The sequence below is a fragment of the Lissotriton vulgaris genome, chromosome 3_1 (genome assembly GCF_964263255.1).
Source record: "Lissotriton vulgaris chromosome 3_1, aLisVul1.2, whole genome shotgun sequence".
Taxonomy (NCBI): Eukaryota; Metazoa; Chordata; class Amphibia; order Caudata; family Salamandridae; genus Lissotriton; species Lissotriton vulgaris.
This window is the reverse complement of record NC_141689.1, coordinates 904,910,332-904,926,080: the sequence shown is the minus strand read 5'-3', so window position 1 is coordinate 904,926,080 and position 15,749 is coordinate 904,910,332. Positions and strand designations below refer to the sequence as shown.

Here is a 15,749-nt window from a genome sequence, read left to right as displayed (position 1 = left end):
TGTCGTGGATTAGGAAAACCCTTAACCCTCAGGGTCACCACACTGGACACCGGCAAATCCAAATCAAGCCTCATGCCTCCTTCTGCTGATACATTGAATAGAAATGGTTAATAGCTAAACCTGTTATTGAAAGAAGGAAGGCTACGGGATAAACCACTGATAAAAGCAAGTTATTATTGTCATGGGACCATTACAGACGAGACATCGTAGAGCGTCGCAAACGGGCACACTTGATTCACTCACAGGAACACCAGGCGCATCATGAGGCAGTGACTCTCAGTCATGTGGAGGAGTGGCCACAGACAACATGTTAAAGAGCAGAGACCCGCGAAAAAACCAAGGTGCGGGGACACACAAACACATTGTGGAGCAGACACACAGACAAATCGAGAGAGCTACATGTCACACACTGGCATGTCAAAGACAAAGGGCGCATGTGCAGGGGCGTAGGAGACACTAAAATTCTGGGGGGGACAGGGACAACCTTGTGGACTTTCCAGTGACCCTATACAAATCACCGCCCGTTAACCCCTTGACTGCTGGCCCGTTTCCGCCCCTGTGCTGTAAACAAATGAACAGGGGCGGGCCATGACGAACCCCAGCCGTCATCAGCACACGAGCACCGTAGTGCATGACGGCTGGGGTTCGTCATCAGCATGCAAGGGGTTAAACAAATACAATTGCATACTTTCGAAATGAAATATTGAGAAAAGCAGGCATGTTGTCACAGTTTTCATGTATGCTTTATTGATATTTACATTCATATAGTAATCAGACCAAATGTTAAAGAACCATGTATATGAATCTTGCTGCACCAAGCAAACATAGATCGCTGACTTAGGGTAAGGGCGTCGTGTTTGCAAGTGCATTATGATTTGAAAAGTACCTGCTGCTGCATTCCTGATCTCCAGCAATTTTCAGAAAACAATAAAAATGTGAAGATAACTTTGGTGATTAATGTTCTTTATTGAGAGAGATCGAAGGTTTGTCTAGTGGAAGTTTTGACTCTTGGTAAGGTAGACACAGAGGGTTAATATGCCTGCTGCAAAGAATGTGTAGCACGCAGATCACAAAATGCATATGTAAATTGGTCAGTGAGTTACTGCTTTTGTCTGAGAGATTATTTTGGTATTTGCAGTTTATAAGTTAAAATCCTAACATTGAACAGTGAGTTATTAACCATCATCAAAGAGCTGCATGAAAACTTCAAGGTATAGATTAGAACATTGTGATTTTTCCCCAGTGTTTCCTTATCCTAAAGTTGGAAAATGGGTTCATTATGATAGAAATCAATTCTGATTATTAAAGAGAACCCTCCCTAACGTTTTGCTGACTGGTACTGGTGGTACCTGCCTCTGACTGACCCTGGCCTCTGCCTGAACAGGCACAGGGCCAGTGCTATTCTGAAAGAGATTAAAGATACTGTGAAACACCTACATACACTAGGGTGCACTATGGATTAGGGTACCCCTATGATTGGCATGACCTCTCCTATAAGGCCCTAGTTCATAATAGGGCAGGGAGATTAGAACTACCTTAAAGTCCCAAGAATATAATAGGGCATGGCAGCTTAGAGGCCAGCAGCCCTTTCTGTGTTTGCATGTGTGCACTGCTGAAGCCTAAGGTCAGTTTAAAAGTAGCCCTGTGTTGTAGGACTGCTTTTAAAATGCAAATTGTGCCCAAACTCGACTTTTGGGTTCATGGAACTTATAAATTGATCAACTACAATGCTGGCGCAAAATTAAGTTAAGTGCAAACATGTTTTCTACTGAACTATGGCTGTATCATATTTGCAATAATGTGTGAGTGAGGGCAGTTTTTCATAATACACAACTGTGTCACTACTTGTACGCTTTGTTATATGTTTTTCTTTCCTCTCCACCCCTCTTCGTGTTTATTATATTTACTTTACGGGGTTCGGGGTGGTAGAGTTGTGTGTAGACCCTCTCCCCTCCCATGTGTGAGAGAATGTATCATATTTGCCACATAATACATCATCTCCTGCATAATCTAACAATTTGACCCAAAACAATGTTGTAGCTCAAACGGATCAAAAATTACTAAAATGTATGTGACTTATGTTCTGTGAAGTGCAGGGCCCTTTGCAAAGGTTGACTGGTCACCTTTTCCTCTGCTGCATTTGTATGTTACACAGGTACTAATGAGGCAAAAGCTTTGCAGAGGCTGTTAGTATGTATATATATATTAAAATAATAAATTATCATAAAATGCACTGCATCACACTGCAGCCTTTTTATTGTTGCATCATTTAGTCAATACTGCAACATAATTTTGACCCCCATTGCTGCATAACTCCAGTGGCCCGAAAGAAGGCTGCACATGTTAAAAGTGTTTGTGCATGAAGCAGAGACCATGAAGTTTGCAAACTTAGGGGCTGATTACAAAGGCTGGCGGACTTCAGTCCGTCCGCCATCGAATCGGGCAATGGGACCACTGGCCTTCAAGGTGGCGGCCCCACGAAAGGCATTACAATGCGACCGCCACTATGGCGTTCGCCGTGCCCATCTTTTACATTGCAAACAAAACAGGTGATGGACAGAATGTGGATCAATGTCACACATTCACCCCAGTCCAAAGATCTGGGCCCAAATCCACCGTTTTTTTGCACTCCACACCACCCTGGGTTAGACAATGGCGACATGCAAATCAGCTCTGACCCTGTGCCCCATTGGAACAGTCCAGTCCGAACTACAAAAGCCATGTCCTTCCCAGAACGGAATCAAGCATCCGAGGACCGGACCGGTTTCGAGGTAACACCTCATCAGCCCGGCTAGCTTGACTCCAGTGGTGTGGAGTGCCTGGGACCCACGTCTGAGCATCCCCAGCGCACTTATGGCGGCAATTGCAAACAAAACAGGTGATGGACAGAATGTGGATCAATGTCACACACTCACCCCAGTCCAAAGATCTGGGCCCAAATCCACCGTTTTTTTGCACTCCACACCACCCTGGGTTAGACAATGGCGACATGCAAATCAGCTCTGACCCTGTGCCCCATGGGAACAGTCCAGTCCAAACTACAAAAGCCATGTCCTTCCCAGAACGGAATCAAGCATCCGAGGACCGGACCGGTTTCGAGGTAACACCTCTCATCAGCCCGGCTAGCTTGACTCCAGTGGTGTGGAGTGCTTGGGACCCACGTCTGAGCATCCCCAGCGCACTTATGGCGGCAATTGCAAACAAAACAGGTGATGGACAGAATGTGGATCAATGTCACACATTCACCCCAGTCCAAAGATCTGGGCCCAGACTGGACTGTTCCCATGGGGCACAGGGTCAGAGCTGATTTGCATATCGCCATTGTCTAACCCAGGGTGGTGTGGAGTGCAAAAAAACGATGGATTTGGGCCCAGATCTTTGGACTGGGTTGAATGTGTGACATTGATCCACATTCGGTCCATCACCTGTTTTGTTTGCAATACCGCCATAAGTGCGCTGGGGATGCTCAGACGTGGGTCCCAGGCACTCCACACCACTGGAGTCAAGCTAGCCGGGCTGATGAGAGGTGTTACCTCGAAACCGGTCCGGTCCTTGGATGCTTGATTCCGTTCTGGGAAGGACATGGCTTTTGTAGTTCGGACTGGACTGTTCCCATGGGGCACAGGGTCAGAGCTGATTTGCATATCGCCATTGTCTAACACAGGGTGGTGTGGAGTGCAAAAAAACGATGGATTTGGGCCCAGATCTTTGGACTGGGTTGAATGTGTGACATTGATCCACATTCGGTCCATCACCTGTTTTGTTTGCAATACCGCCATAAGTGCGCTGGGGATGCTCAGACGTGGGTCCCAGGCACTCCACACCACTGGAGTAAAGCTAGCCGGGCTGATGAGAGGTGTTACCTCGAAACCGGTCCGGTCCTCGGATGCTTGATTCCGTTCTGGGAAGGACATGGCTTTTGTAGTTCGGTCTGGACTGTTCCCATGGGGCACAGGGTCAGAGCTGATTTGCATATCGCCATTGTCTAACCCAGGGTGGTGTGGAGTGCAAAAAAACGATGGATTTGGGCCCAGATCTTTGGACTGGGTTGAATGTGTGACATTGATCCACATTCGGTCCATCACCTGTTTTGTTTGCAATACCGCCATAAGTGCACTGGGGATGCTCAGACGTGGGTCCCAGGCACTCCACACCACTGGAGTCAAGCTAGCCGGGCTGATGAGAGGTGTTACCTCGAAACCGGTCCGGTCCTCGGATGCTTGATTCCGTTCTGGGAAGGACATGGCTTTTGTAGTTCGGACTGGACTGTTCCCATGGGGCACAGGGTCAGAGCTGATTTGCATATTGCCATTGTCTAACCCAGGGTGATGTGGAGTGCAAAAAAACGATGGATTTGGGCCCAGATCTTTGGACTGGGTTGAATGTGTGACATTGATCCACATTCGGTCCATCACCTGTTTTGTTTGCAATACCGCCATAAGTGCGCTGGGGATACTCAGACGTGGGTCCTAGGCACTCCACACCACTGGAGTCAAGCTAGCCGGGCTGATGAGAGGTGTTACCTCGAAACCGGTCCGGTCCTCGGATGCTTGATTCCGTTCTGGGAAGGACATGGCTTTTGTAGTTCGGACTGGACTGTTCCCATGGGGCACAGGGTCAGAGCTGATTTGCATATCGCCATTGTCTAACCCAGGGTGGTGTGGAGTGCAAAAAAACGATGGATTTGGGCCCAGATCTTTGGACTGGGTTGAATGTGTGACATTGATCCACATTCGGTCCATCACCTGTTTTGTTTGCAATACCGCCATAAGTGCGCTGGGGATGCTCAGACGTGGGTTCCAGGCACTCCACACCTCTGGAGTCAAGCTAGCCGGGCTGATGAGAGGTGTTACCTCGAAACCGGTCCGGTCCTCGGATGCTTGATTCCGTTCTGGGAAGGACATGGCTTTTGTAGTTCGGACTGGACTGTTCCCATGGGGCACAGGGTCAGAGCTGATTTGCATATCGCCATTGTCTAACCCAGGGTGGTGTGGAGTGCAAAAAAATGATGGATTTGGGCCCAGATCTTTGGACTGGGTTGAATGTGTGACATTGATCCACATTCGGCCCATCACCTGTTTTGTTTGCAATACCGCCATAAGTGCGCTGGGGATGCTCAGACGTGGGTCCCAGGCACTCCACACCACTGGAGTCAAGCTAGCCGGGCTGATGAGAGGTGTTACCTCGAAACCGGTTCGGTCCTCGGATGCTTGATTCCGTTCTGGGAAGGACATGGCTTTTGTAGTTCGGACTGGACTGTTCCCATGGGGCACAGGGTCAGAGCTGATTTGCATATCGCCATTGTCTAACCCAGGGTGGTGTGGAGTGCAAAAAAACGATGGATTTGGGCCCAGATCTTTGGACTGGGTTGAATGTGTGACATTGATCCACATTCGGTCCATCACCTGTTTTGTTTGCAATACCGCCATAAGTGCGCTGGGGATGCTCAGACGTGGGTCCCAGGCACTCCACACCACTAGAGTCAAGCTAGCCGGGCTGATGAGAGGTGTTACCTCGAAACCGGTCCGGTCCTCGGATGCTTGATTCCGTTCTGGGAAGGACATGGTTTTTGTAGTACGGACTGGACTGTTCCCATGGGGCACAGGGACAGAGCTGATTTGCATATCGCCATTGTCTAACCCAGGGTGGTGTGGAGTGCAAAAAAACGATGGATTTGGGCCCAGATCTTTGGACTGGGTTGAATGTGTGACATTGATCCACATTCGGTCCATCACCTGTTTTGTTTGCAATACCGCCATAAGTGCGCTGGGGATGCTCAGACGTGGGTCCCAGGCACTCCACACCACTGGAGTCAAGCTAGCCGGGCTGATGAGAGGTGTTACCTCGAAACCGGTCCGGTCCTCGGATGCTTGATTCCGTTCTGGGAAGGACATGGCTTTTGTAGTTCGGACTGGACTGTTCCCATGGGGCACAGGGTCAGAGCTGATTTGCATATCGCCATTGTCTAACCCAGGGTGGTGTGGAGTGCAAAAAAACGATGGATTTGGGCCCAGATCTTTGGACTGGGTTGAATGTGTGACATTGATCCACATTCGGTCCATCACCTGTTTTGTTTGCAATACCGCCATAAGTGCGCTGGGGATGCTCAGACGTGGGTCCCAGGCACTCCACACCACTGGAGTCAAGCTAGCCGGGCTTATGAGAGGTGTTACCTCGAAAACGGTCCGGTCCTCGGATGCTTGATTCCATTCTGGGAAGGACATGGCTTTTGTAGTTCGGACTGGACTGTTCCCATGGGGCACAGGGTCAGAGCTGATTTGCATATCGCCATTGTCTAACCCAGGGTGGTGTGGAGTGCAAAAAAACGATGGATGTGGGCCCAGATCTTTGGACTGGGTTGAATGTGTGACATTGATCCACATTCGGTCCATCACCTGTTTTGTTTGCAATACCGCCATAAGTGCGCTGGGGATGCTCAGACGTGGGTCCCAGGCACTCCACACCACTGGAGTCAAGCTAGCCGGGCTGATGAGAGGTGTTCCCTCGAAACCGGTCCGGTCCTCGGATGCTTGATTCCGTTCTGGGAAGGACATGGCTTTTGTAGTTCGGACTGGACTGTTCCCATGGGGCACAGGGTCAGAGCTGATTTGCATATCGCCATTGTCTAACCCAGGGTGGTGTGGAGTGCAAAAAAACGATGGATTTGGGCCCAGATCTTTGGACTGGGTTGAATGTGTGACATTGATCCACATTCGGTCCATCACCTGTTTTGTTTGCAATACCGCCATAAGTGCGCTGGGGATGCTCAGACGTGGGTCCCAGGCACTCCACACCACTGGAGTCAAGCTAGCCGGGCTGATGAGAGGTGTTACCTCGAAACCGGTCCGGTCCTCGGATGCTTGATTCCGTTCTGGGAAGGACATGGCTTTTGTAGTTCGGACTGGACTGTTCCCATGGGGCACAGGGTCAGAGCTGATTTGCATATCGCCATTGTCTAACCCAGGGTGGTGTGGAGTGCAAAAAAACGATGGATTTGGGCCCAGATCTTTGGACTGGGTTGAATGTGTGACATTGATCCACATTCGATCCATCACCTGTTTTGTTTGCAGTATCTTTTACATTGCAGCAGGTGCTGCTGGCTGAATCATCTGCCGTAATGTAAAAACTGACATGTTACATATATCACTGCACTACGTGGCAGGCACAATGCGGTACCTGCCACATGGTGCAATGATATGTAGGGGGGCTTATTAGATGCCCCCCTGGTCCCATGTCTGGGGACGGGGGGAAAGGGGCCCGCTATGGCCCTCCAATGTCCCTTTCCACCAAAATGTCATGGTGGGTGAACTGCCATGGATAGGCTGGCGGGTAAGAGGTATCGTAAACCTTACTGTGGTGCCTGTTGGGTACCACCAGCATTGTAGGAACCACGAGCCCCTCCGCCGCACTGGCGGGCTCAAGGAGCCAGTCGGGTGCGTGGCGGTTGGTCTTTCCAACCACCAGGGAACCACCTGCCATTGTAATATGGTTGGCGTAGATGCAGTCACCGATGGCGGTGGGACCGCCACTGACGGGGTGATGTGGCGGTTCCACCTCCATTATAATCACCCCCTAAGTTTGGTGTGCATGCAAATCCTACATTGCCAACCCCTGGTAAGTTGCACCTCTACTGCTGAAAAAGGCCAATAGAGGTACCAATGTAAGCGGTGGACTGGCCTCAAGGATCTTGTGACCTCAGTGACAGTCACTGTCAATCTAGGGTGTGTTTCTCATATGCCTGCTCACAAGACTGGAGGTGAACTGCAGTATTGATTGTGGTGGACAAGCCTTCAAGGTTAACTCACACTTGCCACCGTTAGGGTCCACCTGCGGGTGCTAAGACACCAGGGCTTCTAAGGTCTATCGGTCCTCCTAAGGTGTAGCATCGGAATGAGCTTGGTCAGGAGTGTGGTCTGGTGGACTGGTTATGAAGGCTGAAAATGGTGCGCCAGTTCCAAATTCAGCAGCTCTGGCCAGAGTGCCACATCCTCTCCCACACTGAACACCATAGTGCCCCACTGAGAGAAACTTGCACTGCCTTCAGCTACAACTGAATTGTGCTGCAACTAAATTCAAATTATGCACTAGACAACAGTAAAATGCTGCCTGAAAAAAAATGAAAAACACCCTGAAAAAAGCAAACTCTCATAAGGAATGCAAGAATAAGCAAATCATGTGAAATGTATTCAGGAACAACATGGTTACCTTAACAGTTTTAAACTCATTATTCAGAAATCAGTAAGTGATTTTTCCTGAAAAATTCAGGACATGGCTACAGGACCAGGAAGGGACCCGTTTCAATGTCCATTGCTTATATCCTTTCAAAATGTAAGCAGTTTGGTTTAAAAAAAAAATCGCATCCCCGAACACAGAGCCGCAGTACACATTTTATAAGCTAAAATAATTAAAACAGTTGACAACGATTGTATTAAACATTTCCACTTCACCCATCAACCAGGTATTGCAGTCCCTTTAGGAATAGTGCACTTCCCCACCCTGGGAAAACAATGTTGTTCAAAGAAAGAAGAAAAAAAAGAAAGCGCTTTCACTGGCAAACTCTGTATAGTGGTTTTAATATGTGTGGGTGTAAATACCAATCTGGCCTGTCTGCTGACCACTCTGTATTGCTTAATTTAGGTATTTCATTTTTTTTCTCTCCGTCCCGAGGTTTTTCTTTGGGATTATAAAACGGTCAGTAAATGAGCAAATAAAGAAAAGAGATGCAAGCGAGAGTACATGAGACCTCTTGAAATCAGAACTTAAGGAGGAGCGAGACAGAGGCAGAAATGGGTATGAAGGAAAAGATTCCCTTGAACAGAAATAAAATTTGTAAAACTTTAGGGACGAAAACAATTACAAGATTCACGTATATAAAAAAAGTCCACAATTTATTGATCATACAATAATTAAAAAAGTGGACGGTTTGAAGTCCACTTGACACAGATTTTGAAAACAAAGATAACAATAAAAATACCTGACATTCAATATTGACCAGCAAAATGGTTACATGGAGACAGAAAACAGTAAGACATTGAACTCGTACAATACTAAGCGTATATTCAAACTCTATTTCTGACACCAATGAAGACTTCACGCAACCGGAGAAGCAGGCAGTCCTTTGCGATCCAATAGTGAAACACTTGTTCACGTCGCAAGGACATGACGTAAGCGCCCCTGGTTTTTTTAAAAAGAAAGAAAAGTGTACTACGAGGCTTAACTATTTGGAATGACTACTGCCAACGTTTAAGCACCCTAGTAACAGGACTCTTTACCTGAAACTCGATAAAGAGACGCAATTTTAAAACGGACATATGAAGCCAGTATTTCGTTGCCTACACCATATTTTATCGTGGAAAATAATGGATATCTGACAGCATCGAAAAGCGGATTTAAAGGGAGATTATATTGACCCTGTACTACGACAGATACCAATTGTAGTCTTGACAAAGGTGGATAGAATTGTGGGAAACCACCGAAACGCGTCGACGCATTCTTCAGTATAATTCACGACTCGGATATTCTTGTTGATACACTGTATTGTTGTGTGCACAACATTGGTGTCAGAAATAGAGTTTGAATATACGCTTAGTATTGTATGAGTTCAATATCTTACTGTTTTCTGTCTCCATGTAACAATTTTGCTGGTCAATATTAAATGTCAGGTATTTTTATTGTTATCTTTGTTTTAAAAATCTGTGTCAAGTGGTCTTCAAACCGTCCACTTTTTTAATTATTGTATGATCAATAAATTGTGGTCTTTTTTTATATACGTGAATCTTGTAATTGTTTTCGTCCCTAAAGTTTTACAAATTTTATTTCTGTTCAAGTGAATCTCTCCTTTTCGCATTGGTTGGCTAACCCTACTTCCCTTGATTTTCGTTAAGGGGTACCTCTCATATTTTCTCTCTATGAAGGAAAAGAGACAGTTTTTTCCCCTTCTCTGCCCTTCCCAGGACGCCGAGCCTTCCTGCAGCATAACAAAGGGCAGAGGGCGGGTGACCTCTTTGACTCCAGGCAGGTCAAGTGCAGGGCCATTAGGTAGTGCTTTCACGCGCTAATGGCCCTGCCACAGACAGGAGAGAGAGGGGAAATTCTTTTGTCCCCTCGTCTCGCCCACCCTTGTCCCCAGTGTCCCCCCACTCCAAAATCTGGGGGGGATATATCCCCCGCGTCCCCCACACTTCCTACGCCCATGCGCATGTGTTCCAGTGAAACGTGACAGAACGGCACCTTATGGAGAAGTAACACTCATTTCTATAATGAAGTGATCACACAATCATATAAGAAAGTAAACAGGCACAGTGTGGAGCCGTAAAGATGTCTTAAAATTAAGCATCTTAATTTATGAAAAGCAAAAAAGGCCTATCCTCTGTCCCAGGACACCCCTGAGGCATTTGTCCAGGGGTGGCAACTTGTGATATATTGATACTCATGTGAGATGCCATTGTGAGAGGGGAATTGTCTGCTGTAAAAGACGACCTCATTGCACCATACTAATACCATATTTTACTTGTATATTTGCAAATGTGTGCTTCACAGTTCACTGCTGGAGCCCATTGTTTCAAATTTCACTTGTGTTTCCCTCACACACTCATCAATACTGGGGTTCTGACCAGTGGTGGCTGGTGACGTTTGAAGTTGGGTGAGTGTAAACATTGGGGGGTGAGTGCTGTGCCTTGAGTCCGACCTGAATAAATATGCCATATGTGGTATCATGATCGGTTGAATGCCCCTACAACATTAAGAATCCAATCTGTCGATGATCAAACAACTCTTCTCATGCACTAAAATGTGCACTCGTTTCACACGCAACAAATTATGGTTTCTTTTTTAAATACAGTATGGGGATGCCCACGTTGGGTGAGTGTTTTTCCATATGGGATGTTGCTCAAACAAATTAATTCCATCTACTTTTCGACACGCATTCACTACCACCACAGTGTGTTAGCGAGCAAGCATTCCAAAAGAATGTAAGGATCCACAAACTTTTCCCGATTGTGACTATAATTATTAATCGAGTCACATCCAAATCATGCATTGTTTAAACGTGACACATTTAAACATGCCAAAGCGTCGCAATGTAAAACACTCTCTAAAATGTAACCAGCTCAATACCCAAACAATGCTATCAATTGTATCCAGGCGCGCACCACCCATTGGAATCAAAGGGCTTCAGCCCCCCCTCCCCCACCCCCTCACACCCCGTCGTGTGTGGCAGCCCGGGCTCAGACGGCTCCCGGGTGCACACACAGCCGCACCCGAGCACTTCACAGGTCTTTAAAAGACCATATGCATGTTAATGGGGCTTTGATGTTGTGTCACCCCTTCCAAGAGCCCCTGCAGCTTCACTCTGCCTATTGCTTAAAGTTTCAGCCCTCCCCCCCGAAATTTTTTCTTAGGCCCCCCGAAATGTGGCTCTAGTTGCGCCTCTAATTGTATCTGACATCCGTGTGAGTGAACGAGGCGCTTCCACTCTACCAGCACATGTCCCCAGGATCAAATGATGCCGCCATCGCCGACCCAAGAGATTTCCCAGCACCCACCAGATAACTACTCAGCCATAAGTATGCCCCCCGCAAAACCTGCCTTTATTTACTAAGGGTGGAGTTCAGGCTTTCTCGGTGTCCGAGACTGGCGCGTTTAATAACCTGTGCCATTCTGACCTGCTGGCAAAGTCTTATGCTGACGGGGAACACTAAAGGTGTGGGTCCTCTTACACCCTACTATCGATGTCCATGTTAAGCCACATCTCCCTGAACTTAGATCAGTACCGGAACAGCAACGGGCGCAGTATCAATGGTACAAAAGGTGTAGTGGCACCAGGGCCCAGGGGTGTAAGAGGCCTTCGGGACCCCAAATATGTTTGTCAGTTACTAGCCCACTATTTGGGGTGGGGCCCATTCACATAGCTTGCGTTACGACCAATAACACCCTTGCTAAGAGGAGCAGTACAAAATTTTGTTTACTCACATAATCTCGATTATTTTTACAGTATCAAAAGCCACTATTTAGTCACTTCCGGAACTAGAAATGGAGGAAATTTTGGGACAAATATACAACAAGCATTTACAATGCAATGGTCTCGGCAATATTATAGGTAGAGCTATTGGCATTGCTTATTATTTTTTTTTTATCCCTAAGTAAATGTTATTGTCATTTCTATTGTCAATAGCTTAAGTGTTTGCATATGTGTTACATATTGCCTTAGACATATTGCATTAGCAGGGAGAGAGTGAGGTAACAAGATAGAGAGGTATTGAAATAGAGAGTGAGTGATGTAGTGAGAGAGTGAGGCAGATAGAGAGTGAGGTAGTGATGGAGAGTGATGTTGTTAGGTAGTGAGATAGAGAAAGATTGATGTATTGAAAGAGAGAGTGAAGTATTGAGTGTTACTGATGTTGTGAGGTATAAAGATAGAAACAGAGTGATGTAGTGAGATAGTGAGGTAGTGAAAGAGAGAGTGTAAGGGCCTTAGTGTATTTGAGAGTGAGGTAGTGAGATAGAGTGAATTAGTAATTTAGAAAGAGAGTGAAGTTGTGAGGTAGTGAGAGAGTGATGTAGTTATTTTTTGAGAGTGTGTGGTGATATAGTGAAGTAGTGAGAGTGAGATAGAAATAGATAGAGTGATGTAGTGCTAGAGAGGTAGTGAGATAGAGAGAGAGTGAATTTTGAGTAGTGTGTTAGAGTGAGATAGTTACTGTTGTAGTGATATTGTGTTGCTGTGAGAAAGAGAGAGTTGAGTTGTGAGTTAGAGAGTTAGTGAGAGAGTGTAGTATAGTGAGTGATAGTGAGGTAGTGAGAGATAGTGAGGTAGTGAGAATGTTAGTGAGAGAGTTAGGGAGAGAGAGAGTAACGTAGTGAGAGGTGTGCGGGAAGAGAGTGGTGTGGGGGAAGAGAGTGGTGTGGAATTTGGGGTCTCTGGTTGGCGCAAGTATGCACTTGTGACAAACAGGGACCCTCCCCTCTAGTCAGGGCAAGGGAACTACCCTTTAAGAATAACCCCTGCTCACCCTCTAGGTTCAGATCTCCTTAAAACAATGCTCTGTCAGCAAAGCGTCTTTCATAAAAAAAGGGGGGACAGGTTTAAATGCCCTCAAAAGCGATTGCGACAGAATTCTTGATTAAAATTTGCTTTAGGTCAGATTCTTAACTCAAAGAGGCTTGGCTTCAAGGCGCTGCTCTGTGCGCTTCGTGAACTGGGGCACCAGCAGCTTATCCGGCCCTGCAAGGGGTTCACAGCCAGCAAGGGTGTCCCCGAGGGGCGGACCTTCGAGTCCGCGACTTGCGCCCTCGAACATACACGTTACAGTACCTTGCACAAAGGGGAGGGGGTTGCCACGGACAAATGCGGGGAACAGCTGTGGACCGGGACAGGCTCAGCAGGGCGCCTTGAGGGGGGCTCGGCTCGTGGCGGCGTTAGGAGGTGTGGCGCTGGAGCGGGCCTCCGATGGGCTCTGCGAGCGGTCAGGGGCGCTGTCTGTGTCCTGGCGTCTTCGATGCGCAGCTTCTGGGAAATCCTTCGGCAGGGAAGGCCACTTTAAAGCGGCCCGTACTCCGTGTACAGGGCAGCTCCTCCGACTGTGGTGCAGCCTCGGGATTCCCTCTGGTGAGGGGCAGATCAACGCACTTTACCGGCGTTGGGACACGGGCCGGATACTGGAGGGAGCAGGCAAGGAGGGGAGGCGGCGCGGGGGCACCCAGCAGCGGGTACAACTCGTACAAGCTGGTCAGCTGGTGTGGTGCGGCCTCCGCAGCAAGGTACGGTGCGGAGCAAACGCTCAAGGGCACGCACCGTACGAATGACTCACTCGGGTCCCTGGAGCTCAATGGGGGCTGATAGGCGGGCGGTGCACTTCGTCCTCGGAGATGGGTGGAAGCAGGGTGCGGGGCGGTCCTTTGGGGACACGGTGTGGCGGCGGCTGCGATCAGCGGCGGCACACGGGGTCAGAGCATAGATGCCTTTCAGAAGAGAAAGGTGGGAGGTTTTTAGCACAACAGCGAGCTCTGGGAGGAGCCACCCAGTGGAGCGGCAGCGGGTCATGGCGGCGTAGGTGGCGATCCAGGTACAGCAGGAGGGGGGCGGGATACAAAAACACGGACAGCGGGAGGGGGGCGGGATACAACGGGAACCAAGACACGGACAGCGGGTGGGGGGCGGGATACTATGGGAACAAAGACACGGACAGCGGGAGGGGGCGGGAAAAAAGACGGCGAGAACGAGGAAAGAGCAGCCTACCTCAACTTTACCAGCAGGAAAATGGCAGCCTCAAGCTTCAGAAATTTTTCAGATTCGGGGGCGTGTTCGGTGTTCTCTGAATGGGCGTGGCCTAAAAGTGGAAAGAAGAATACCAAACACACCTCCAAATCCGAAAAGGACGGAGCCTATTGGGAGGGACTGCTCTCTCCTCCAATGGCTGGCCTCCGTTTAGGAAGCCAGCCAATGTGAGAGAGGCAAAAACAGAGGCGGGACAAATAGTCCACTCTAAGAAACATAAAATCTCGGTACTTCCGGTTCTGCCTTCGGCAGACCAGATAGTACCTCTACCTAAAAAGGGCTCTTTTTTTTCTCCCTTTCTGATTTCCATAATTACGCATGCCCCTAAACCCATGCCCACCTTAACCTGGGCATTTTATTTTACACAGAAATCAAGGCACAGGCAGACGCTTTGGGTAGGCATAATGGATGGAGCCGTCCCCTGCAGTGCCTGCGGTGTAGGTGGGTACATTTACCCGAAAACCTATGAATACATGAGATTTACAGCAGGGGCCCCTCGGCACATTCTGAGTCGGGCCCAGTCACGGCCGACATGACTCACAGGTGGGGGACCCAGCACGTACCTTACTGGGTCCCGTGCTGCCTCCGCTCCTGGCCGGGTCCCGCTGCTCCCGTGTTTTCCTGCTGCTTTCCTGCTTTCATGCCAGGAAGCAGGCTGCCTGCCTCCACTCCCCTCCCCTCCTCTCCCCTCCCCTAAGCCAATCACAATGCAGCAGTGGCAACGTTGTGATTGGTGGGGACGGCGCCCAGCTGGGCGCTTATGAGGAGGCCATTTTTCTATGTAGGCTGCATGCAGCCTACATAGAGAAAAAGCGAGAGTGCGCATGACTGCTTTGGTCAGGCCCAGGGAGTCACTGTAAATACCTGCACCGTGTAGCAGGCACCTCATTGTGCCTGTCACACGGTGCAGGGATTTACAGGGAGTCACCATAGGTCCCCCCTCGGCCCCCAACTGGAGGCAGTGTAAGAAGGGGGACCGACTAGGGGCCCCCAAATTTGTTTGCTCACAGGCTTTCCATGTCAGAAAGTTTGACATGGAAATATAGTCGAAAATGGATATCATAATCCATACTGCGGAAATGCCGTTTGTATGGAATTATGTGGCGGTTCCAACTGGCCAACGGGCTCTTTGAGCCCGTCGGAAGCCAGTTGGATTGACAGGCCGGTTTCAAATCCAACTGTTGTCATTGTAGTCAGGATATCGGATTTGAAACCTTGGATGAAGGGCCGGACTGGGAACCAAAACTAGCCCTGGCAAAGTGCTCGGCCAGCCACCAAGCTCTTTGCCGGGCCGGTTTTCGTCCGATTTTGTTACAGGGCCGATTTTGCGGCTATGCTGCAAAAAAGGCCCTGTAACAAAATCGGCCCCCAGTGGCTCAAAACCGGCCTCCACCCGTGCGGCGCACCGGGGGATTGCCCGGTGCCCGCTACGGCGAGTCCGGGCCTGTCGGAGGCTTTCCGACTGATATCCAAA

The 15,749-nt window shown here is 48.6% G+C and overlaps 1 protein-coding gene across 1 annotated transcript in view; it reads right to left on the bottom strand.

The window, feature by feature from the left end:
* The window catches only part of PGM5 (phosphoglucomutase 5), an 832,754-nt gene that overhangs the window by 60,005 nt on the left and 757,000 nt on the right, over window positions 1–15,749 (bottom strand). The window lies entirely within an intron of this gene.